Below are 9,645 nucleotides of genomic sequence, written 5' to 3' on the forward strand. Positions count from 1 at the left end.
TATTGCCAGGCTAGGCCTGGGGAGCTGTGAGTCTGGCTGAACTGAATATTGCCAGGCTAGGCCTGGGGAGCTGTGAGTCTGGCTGAACTGAATATTGCCAGGTTAGGCCTGGGGAGCTGTGAGGCTAGGCCTGGGGGGAGCTGTGAGTCTGGCTGAACTGAATATTGCCAGGCTAGGCCTGGGGAGCTGTGAGTCTGGCTGAACTGAATATTGCCAGGTTAGGCCTGGGGAGCTGTGAGTCTGGCTGAACTGAATATTGCCAGGCTTGGCCTGGGGAGCTGTGAGTCTGGCTGAACTGAATATTGCCAGGCTAGGCCTGGGGAGCTGTGAGTCTGGCTGAACTGAATATTGCCAGGCTTAAGCCTGGGGAGCTGTGAGTCTGGCTGAACTGAATATTGCCAGGCTTAAGCCTGGGGAGCTGTGAGTCTGGCTGAACTGAATATTGCCAGGCTTAAGCCTGGGGAGCTGTGAGTCTGGCTGAACTGAATATTGCCAGGCTAGGCCTGGGGAGCTGTGAGTCTGGCTGAACTGAATATTGCCAGGCTTAAGCCTGGGGAGCTGTGAGTCTGGCTGAACTGAATATTGCCAGGCTTAAGCCTGGGGAGCTGTGAGTCTGGCTGAACTGAATATTGCCAGGCTAGGCCTGGGGAGCTGTGAGTCTGGCTAAACTGAATATTGCCAGGCTAGGCCTGGGGAGCTGTCAGTCTGGCTGAACTGAATATTGCCAGGCTAGGCCTGGGGAGCTGTGAGTCTGGCTGAACTGAATATTGCCAGGTTAAGCCTGGGGAGCTGTCAGTCTGGCTGAACTGAATATTGCCAGGCTAGGCCTGGGGAGCTGTGAGTCTGGCTAAACTGAATATTGCCAGGCTAGGCCTGGGGAGCTGTGAGTCTGGCTGAACTGAATATTGCCAGGCTTAAGCCTGGGGAGCTGTGAGTCTGGCTGAACTGAATATTGCCCGGGGAGCCGTGAGTCTGGCTGAACTGAATATTGCCAGGCTAGGCCTGGGGAGCTGTGAGTCTGGCTGAACTGAATATTGCCAGGCTAGGCCTGGGGAGCCGTGAGTCTGGCTGAACTGAATATTGCCAGGCTAAGCCTGGGGAGCTGTGAGTCTGGCTGAACTGAATATTGCCAGGCTAGGCCTGGGGAGCTGTGAGTCTGGCTGAACTGAATATTGCCAGGCTTAAGCCTGGGGAGCTGTGAGTCTGGCTGAACTGAATATTGCCAGGCTAGGCCTGGGGAGCTGTGAGTCTGGCTGAACTGAATATTGCCAGGCTTAAGCCTGGGGAGCTGTGAGTCTGGCTGAACTGAATATTGCCAGGCTAGGCCTGGGGGTGCTGTGAGTCTGGCTGAACTGAATATTGCCAGGCTAGGCCCGGGGAGCCGTGAGTCTGGCTGAACTGAATATTGCCAGGCTAGGCCTGGGGAGCTGTCAGTCTGGCTGAACTGAATATTGCCAGGCTAGGCCTGGGGAGCTGTGAGTCTGGCTGAACTGAATATTGCCAGGCTAGGCCTGGGGAGCTGTGAGTCTGGCTGAACTGAATATTGCCAGGCTTAAGCCTGGGGAGCTGTGAGTCTGGCTGAACTGAATATTGCCAGGCTAGGCCTGGGGAGCTGTGAGTCTGGCTGAACTGAATATTGCCAGGCTAGGCCTGGGGAGCTGTGAGTCTGGCTGAACTGAATATTGCCAGGCTAGGCCTGGGGAGCTGTGAGTCTGGCTGAACTGAATATTGCCAGGCTTAAGCCTGGGGAGCTGTGAGTCTGGCTGAACTGAATATTGCCAGGCTAGGCCTGGGGAGCTGTGAGTCTGGCTGAACTGAATATTGCCAGGCTAGGCCTGGGGAGCTGTGAGTCTGGCTGAACTGAATATTGCCAGGCTAGGCCTGGGGAGCTGTGAGTCTGGCTGAACTGAATATTGCCAGGTTAGGCCTGGGGAGCTGTGAGTCTGGCTGAACTGAATATTGCCAGGCTAGGCCTGGGGAACTGTGAGTCTGGCTGAACTGAATATTGCCAGGCTAGGCCTGGGGAGCTGTGAGTGACCAGAGCAGAGATGTCATGCCCCCTCAGATTTGTCCTGTTTAAAATATCATTGTTAAAGTTTTGTTTCTCTGTAATACCACGAGCCACTTAGCAATTTTATGAAGTTGGCTTTAGCTCAGATAGGTTCCCAACCCCATAACTAGCTACTAAGAAGCCATTTCAGGCTGTTCAAGTTAGAGTAGCTGGTGTGTCTATTTAGCTGACATGCCTGCTGGCAAGATTGATAGAGTTTAGAAAAGCAAACAATTACTAAATGAACTGAGTAAGACATTCCTTTCAATCTTTTAGCAGAGATGCAGAGAAGCATACTTAGTTTCTTAAAAACAATAACCACCAGTCTGAAGGATACCGACTGGTCAAGAGGTATGATTAGATATGCAATTATGTATATTTTTGTACATAGACTGAATCATGAGTATGGCTCTAGGTTGTACATAGACTGAATCATGAGTATGGCTCTAGGTTGTATAGACTGAATCATTTTCTAGGTTGTACATAGACTGAATCATGAGTATGGCTCTAGGTTGTACATAGACTGAATCATGAGTATGGCTCTAGGTTGCAGGAAAAAGCTGTTTCTAGGTTGTACAGGTGTTTAAAAAGACTGAATGAGTATGGCTCAACTTCTGAATCATGAGTATGGCTCTAGGTTGTACTGACTGAATCATGAGTAGCCCCCTGTTTCAGGTGTTTAAAAATGATCCAACTCCAGACCCCACCCCCCAGGCATCCTCAAGTACTTTGTGCCTCCTCAGATTTTGAAGGTGCTTTGATGCCCCTATAGAAAATATCTAAATGTTGTCAGGCCTGAGGAGCTGTGTGAACTGAATTGTCAGGTTAGGTCTGGGAAGCTGTGTGAACTGAATTGTCAGGTTAGGTCTGGGAAGCTGTGTGAACTGAATTGTCAGGTTAGGTCTGGGAAGCTGTGTGAACTGAATGTCAGGCTAGGTCTGGGGAGCTGTGTGAACTGAATTGTCAGGCTAGGTCTGGGAAGCTGTGTGAACTGAATGTCAGGCTCAGGTTAGGTCTAGGTCTGGGGAAGCTGTGTCAGGCTGGGTCTGGGAAGCTGAATGTTGTCAGGCTAGGTCTGGGGAGCTGTGTGAACTGAATGTTGTCAGGTTAGGTCTGGGAAGCTGTGTGAACTGAATGTTGTCAGGCTAGGTCTGGGGAGCTGTGTGAACTGAATTGTCAGGCTGGGTCTGGGAAGCTGTGTGAACTGAATGTCAGGCTAGGTCTGGGGAGCTGTGTGAACTGAATGTCAGGCTAGGTCTGGGGAGATGTGTGAACTGAATTGTCAGGCTGGGTCTGGGAAGCTGTGTGAACTGAATGTCAGGCTAGGTCTGGGGAGCTGTGTGAACTGAATGTTGTCAGGTTAGGTCTGGGAAGCTGTGTGAACTGAATGTTGTCAGGCTAGGTCTGGGGAAAGTCTGACCAGAAGAGAGATCTGCAGTGCCATCACTCACCACCAGATGGAGCCTTATCACTGACTGCAGGACCAGGGGTGTGTGTGTGTGTGTGTGTGTGTGTGTGTGTGTGTGTGTGTGTGTGTGTGTGTGTGTGTGTGTGTGTGTGTGTGTGTGTGTGTGTGTGTGTGTGTGTGTGTGTGTGTGTGTGTGTGTGTGTGTGTGTGTGTGTGTGTGTGTGTGTGTGTGTGTGTGTGTGTGTGTGTGTGTGTGTGTGTGTGTGTCAGTATGCATCAGTCCCAGGTGACCTGTTAGTCATGCTTAAGAACCTGTTAGAAACAGACAGAATCTGTGAGAGACTTGTCTTATGAGTACCTTGACAGTGTTTTCTGCGTTTTACATCAGTAAACCAGATTAAGCCGTGTTATGAAGCTCTATTTGGTTTGATTTGAATTCATTACACATCTATTTTTTGCTTCCAATAACTCATAAAACAATTATAAAAGTGCTCTGTTGGTGAATCTGTCTGCTCTATCAAGCTGCTCTCTGTGTGTGTGTATGTGTCTATCTGTTCACTTTGTCTGGTCACTGACGCTAGAACCTCGAAGCGCAGTTGAGAAAGAAAAAGCCTTTAGTGTGTGTGTGTGTGTGTGTGTGTGTGTTTCCTGACCTCCTGTGTCAAGCCTATGTGCGCTTGTTAAAAAGTTATATATAATATACTTCTACCACAATCTCTTGACCTGTCAGTTGGATTTATTCTGTCAATCAGTCTCTCCAATCCAATCAGTCACCTTTAGAGGGGAGGAAGGCGTGACTAATGAGAGAGGGAGAGAGAGAGTGAAATACTAGTTCAGACTGAATGGCTTATCAATGCACTCAGATGGAAATAAATGAGAGAAGAGAATAAGGGAATACAAGAAGGAGAAGTAGACTGAACGAATAGCAAACAATAAGAGAGGAGAAAAGTGTGTGTGGTAGTCATGGCTACAGTGGTGAAGAGCATGAGAGAGGGATCACTTTGTAGGAACAATGAGAGGATGAGAAAGTGTGTGTGTGTGTGTGTGTTTGTACATGAGAGAGAATCTGTCAGTGTCACTTAGCCGAAAGGTTGCAGACAGCTGACTAAGTAAGAATATGTAACACCCTTTCAGATACACACACACACTCCACCCCCATGTACGCTCACACACTCTCCTCCTGTCTCACGCTGACACTGCAAAATACTAGTTAGCCTCTGAACTCCTCAAACACTTCCAAGTAGCATTAGTGACAGATCATCCCCAACAGATCATGGCAATGGCACCTCAACTTCAAAAAACCTCATACCCTGTTCAAAGGCACTTCAATCTTTTGTCTTGCCCTCTGAATGTCACACATACACAATCCATGTCTCAATTGTCTCAAGGTCTAAAAATCATTTTTTAACCTGCCTCCTCCCCTTCATCTACACGGACAGAAGTGGATTTAACAAGTGACATCAATAAGGGATCATAGCTTTCACCTGGATTCACCTGGTCTGTATATGTCATGGAAAGAGCAGGTGTTTTGTATACTCAGTGTATATCGCTTACTTACTTCCTCGTGTTCTTAATTCTATTTCTTGTGTGTTTTTGTTCTACTTGAGTTTTTATTTATTTGTTAGGGTACTACTGATATTGATTACTACATTGTTGGGAAAGACCAAGCAAGAAAGGCATTTCACTGTACTTTTCCACCGGACAATAAAAACTGCAAACACAGGCAGCACATGGTGAGGCTGCATCACAGCTGCATTAGTGGGCTTGTGTCAGCAAGTAGCAAGAACAAACTGGACATAGAAAATATATTCAGCTGCTTTGGGAGAAATAATCAGTGTTGATTTATGATCAAAAACCTGGAAGAATAAAGAAACAGATACTCAAATGGGTGATGAATCTGTTGACAACGTTTGGCAATAGAGAAGACTTCTATGACTGGCATAGTCACTGTATCAATTCATTCACTAAATCATTGGGAATTGGGAATTGACTATATTCACTACTGACATACTGTCAAATAGCTGTGGCTGTGTCTCCCTGTTCACTGACGCTATGACACCTAGCTCAAAACGCAGTATGAGAATGGAAGGGCCTTTAGTGTGTGTGTGTGTGTGTGTGTGTGTGTGTGTGTGTGTGTGTGTGTGTGTGTGTGTGTGTGTGTGTGTGTGTGTTACATGTAGTGTCCTTTCATTAAAAGGCGAGATGTTCTGCGCTGCTGTCTCTCCACTTAGATGGGAGCAGGAACACATTACGGAGAGCTCTCTCCCTCCATTCTCTCCCACTCTCACTCTCATCCTTCACTATATTTTCCCTACCTCTATTTCTCTCTCTCTCCCTCTCTTTATATTTTCTCTATCATTTCACTCTCTGTTCTCTCCTCCTTCTCTCTCTCTCTCTCTGTTCTACTTGATTAGGCTATCAGATAGAGAACAGAACGCTGGGCTGTGGCTGTGGCTGTATCCATCTGCATACAGTGATTAGTATGAAGCCCTGGGTGAGCCCACACAGCTCTCAGGCCACTAATGCAATCACAACCATTAGGATATGATGGAAGCTGTGGAGCTCAGCTATTACTGACTGTCTGATGGACTGAGGCCCTGTCTAGTGCTTTATTGAGGAGGTCCTATACTTCACTTGCTCATCAGTTCACATTTGATCTGTGGCCATCTGCTCAGTGCCACTGTTTGTTCGTTGTGACGACTTAGTCAAAGGTGCTGGAACATGAACATGATCATTCAGGATTAGTTGTTAAGGCCTGTGACAAGATTAGAAGGAAAGAAGGGAGGATGCACTTGAACGGACCTTGCACCAACAACACTGTGTGCTTGTGTGTGTGTTTGGGGAGTACTAGTGCCTCTCATCACCCTTGTAAAGGTTAAGGGGACTACGAGAGATGGAGAGATTGGAGGAATGAAAAAGACAGAGGGAGAGTGAACGAATGTGTGTGTGTGTTTTATGGCCGATCGGATCCATGGATGGGCTGATCTCTCTCTCCCTTCTGTCTATCTCCCCTTTCTCTGTTTCATAGCTAAATCCGTATGTAATTTGCTGTCCTTACAACACAACGCTGTGTTGCTTTGTACACGCTTTTATAGACAGAGAAGGGGGATAATGAATCTGTATACTGTGGGGTTGGCATAGCAACTGCCTTTCCAACCATTATTGCTCTATGTGTTGTATTATTCCTGTGTCACATCTGTTTCACACCATGTCTGACATATGCTTCAGAGGTGTGGCTTAACCTTTCCAATACAAAGCACCCAAATCACTTTTTCTCAAGGTCTACACCAATCTCTCCATCTTTTTTGCAGACCCCTAACCTTTATGGGGGTCATAGGTATCCCCCTCCATCTTTCTGTCTTTCCCAATTTCTCTCTTGATCACTCACCTCTCCCCACCTCTCTCTGGGCCAGCCCTCTCCTTCTGGGCCTGCCCTCTCCTTCTGGGCCTGCCCTCTCCTTCTGGGCCTGCCCTCTCCTTCTGGGCCAGCCCTCTCCTTCTGGGCCTGCCCTCTCCTTCTGGGCCTACCCTCTCCCTCTGACCACTGATTGCCTCCGTCTAGTTTGTCTCTCTCTCTCTGTCTGGTAAAGTTGTATGGACAGCGGCGTCCCCTGACATCACTGTCTTCTTCCTGGGATGTCTCTCTCTCCCCGTGACCCTTAACATTTCCCCGAGGCTTTTATTTTGGTTGCGCGATCGGGACCCGACCCGCCACTCTCCCACGGTGACCTGTCGCCCTGACCCCAGAGCATCCTCACTTCTCCACACTCCTCTCTCTCTCTCTGTCTCTCTCTCTCTCTCTTTCCTCTCCTGTCTCTCTCTCTCTCTCTCTCTCTCTCTCTCTCTTCTCTGTCTCTCTCTCTCTCTCTCTCTCTCTCTCTCTCTCTGTCTCTCTCTCTCTCTCTCTCTCTCTCTCTCTCTCTCTCTCTGTCTCTCTCTCTCTCTCTCTCTGTCTCTCTCTCTCTCTCTCTCTCTCTCTCTCTCTGTCTCTCCTCTCTCTCCCTCTGTCTCTCTCTCTTGTCTCTCTCTCTCTCTCTCTCTCTCTCTCTCTCTCTCTCTCTCTCTCTCTGTCTCTCTCTCTCTCTCTCTCTCTCTCTCTCTCTCTCTCTCTCTCTCTCTCTCTCTCTCTCTCTCTCTCTCTCTCTCTCTCTCTCTCTCTCTCTCTCTCTGTCTCTCTCTCTCTCTCTCTCTCTCTCTCTCTCTCTCTCTCTCTCTCCTCCCTCCCTCCCTCCCTCTCTCTTTATCAAGCTGTGAATTCAGTGACATCTGCTCTCTTTCTCCATACCTCTCTGCCCGTCTACAAACTGCCATTTAATATTATCATGACTGTTCAGTTCACTGTTAAGGTCCGGAAGTTTTTCCCCCATCGTCTCCATTACCATGACTACGGTCGGTCGGCGATGAGGCACTGGCTGTGATACAGGGAAGGAGAGTTGACATTTGGCAGGTGCCGTAATAATTTAGAAATCCGTTGGAATCGTACCCCAGACGACATGATGCGCTTTACTATCTGCAATATTCCCTAATCGCAAAGAAGATTATTAGGCTACAGGGAGAAAAGGTGCTGTCACATTTCATAATCTTCTCCTACACAACACAATTCCACGCTCGTGTTATTCCCTCATCCGGTTAGAGCGCATAGGCTTAATATTCTATTAAGAAAAAGCACAATATGGAAAACGCATGAGAGTGTGTATAGCCCCCTACACTGGGCATAATCATAGGCTCATGGTTGAAAATAAGATCATTACTTAGATAATATGCTATGACATCAAAAGTCTGAAGGCTGGTTGAGGTAGACTATGTGGAGGAAGAACTAGACTGTAACACCATATACTATCCTATCAGCCTATAAGCATGGCTCAATCTAGTAACATTTATATTAGAGCTTATTGTTTTGCATATAAATGGACCTGCAATCTGATGATAGGCTAGGAGGCATAGCCCTATCATTAGCATCATGCACTATAGCCCTATCATAAGCATCATTCACTATAGCCCTATCATAAGCATCATGCACTATAGCCCTATCATAAGCATCATTCACTATAGCCCTATCATAAGCATCATGCACTATAGCCCTATCATAAGCATCATGCACTATAGCCCTATCATAAGCATCATGCACTATAGCCCTATCATAAGCATCATGCACTATAGCCCTATCATAAGCATCATGCACTATAGCCCTATCATAAGCATCATGCACATATAGCACTATCATAAGCATCATGCACTATAGCCCTATCATAAGCATCATGCACTATAGCCCTATCATAAGCATCATGCACTATAGCCCTATCATAAGCATCATGCACTATAGCCCTATCATAAGCATCATGCACTATAGCCCTATCATAAGCATCATGCACTATAGCCCTATCATAAGCATCATGCACTATAGCCCTATCATAAGCATCATGCACTATAGCCCTATCATAAGCATCATGCACTATAGCCCTATCATAAGCATCATGCAGTATAGCCCTATCATAAGCATCATGCACTATAGCCATATCATAAGCATCATGCACTATAGCCCTATCATAAGCATCATGCACTATAGCCCTATCATAAGCATCATGCACTATAGCCCTATCATAAGCATCATGCAGTATAGCCCTATCATAAGCATCATGCACTATAGCCCTATCATAAGCATCATGCACTATAGCCCTATCATAAGCATCATGCACTATAGCCCTATCATAAGCATCATGCACTATAGCCCTATCATAAGCATCATGCAGTATAGCCCTATCATAAGCATCATGCACTATAGCCCTATCATAAGCATCATGCACTATAGCCCTATCATAAGCATCATGCACTATAGCCCTATCATAAGCATCATGCACTATAGCCATATCATAAGCATCATGCAGTATAGCCCTATCATAAGCATCATGCACTATAGCCCTATCATAAGCATCATGCACTATAGCCCTATCATAAGCATCATGCACTATAGCCCTATCATAAGCATCATGCACTATAGCCCTATCATAAGCATCATGCACTATAGCCTATCATAAGCATCATGCACTATAGCCCTATCATAAGCATCATGCACTATAGCCCTATCATAAGCATCATGCACTATAGCCCTATCATAAGCATCATGCACTATAGCCCTATCATAAGCATCATGCAGTATAGCCCTATCATAAGCATCATGCACTATAGC

This window comes from Oncorhynchus tshawytscha, linkage group LG03 (assembly GCF_018296145.1).
Source record: "Oncorhynchus tshawytscha isolate Ot180627B linkage group LG03, Otsh_v2.0, whole genome shotgun sequence".
NCBI classification, from domain to species: Eukaryota; Metazoa; Chordata; class Actinopteri; order Salmoniformes; family Salmonidae; genus Oncorhynchus; species Oncorhynchus tshawytscha.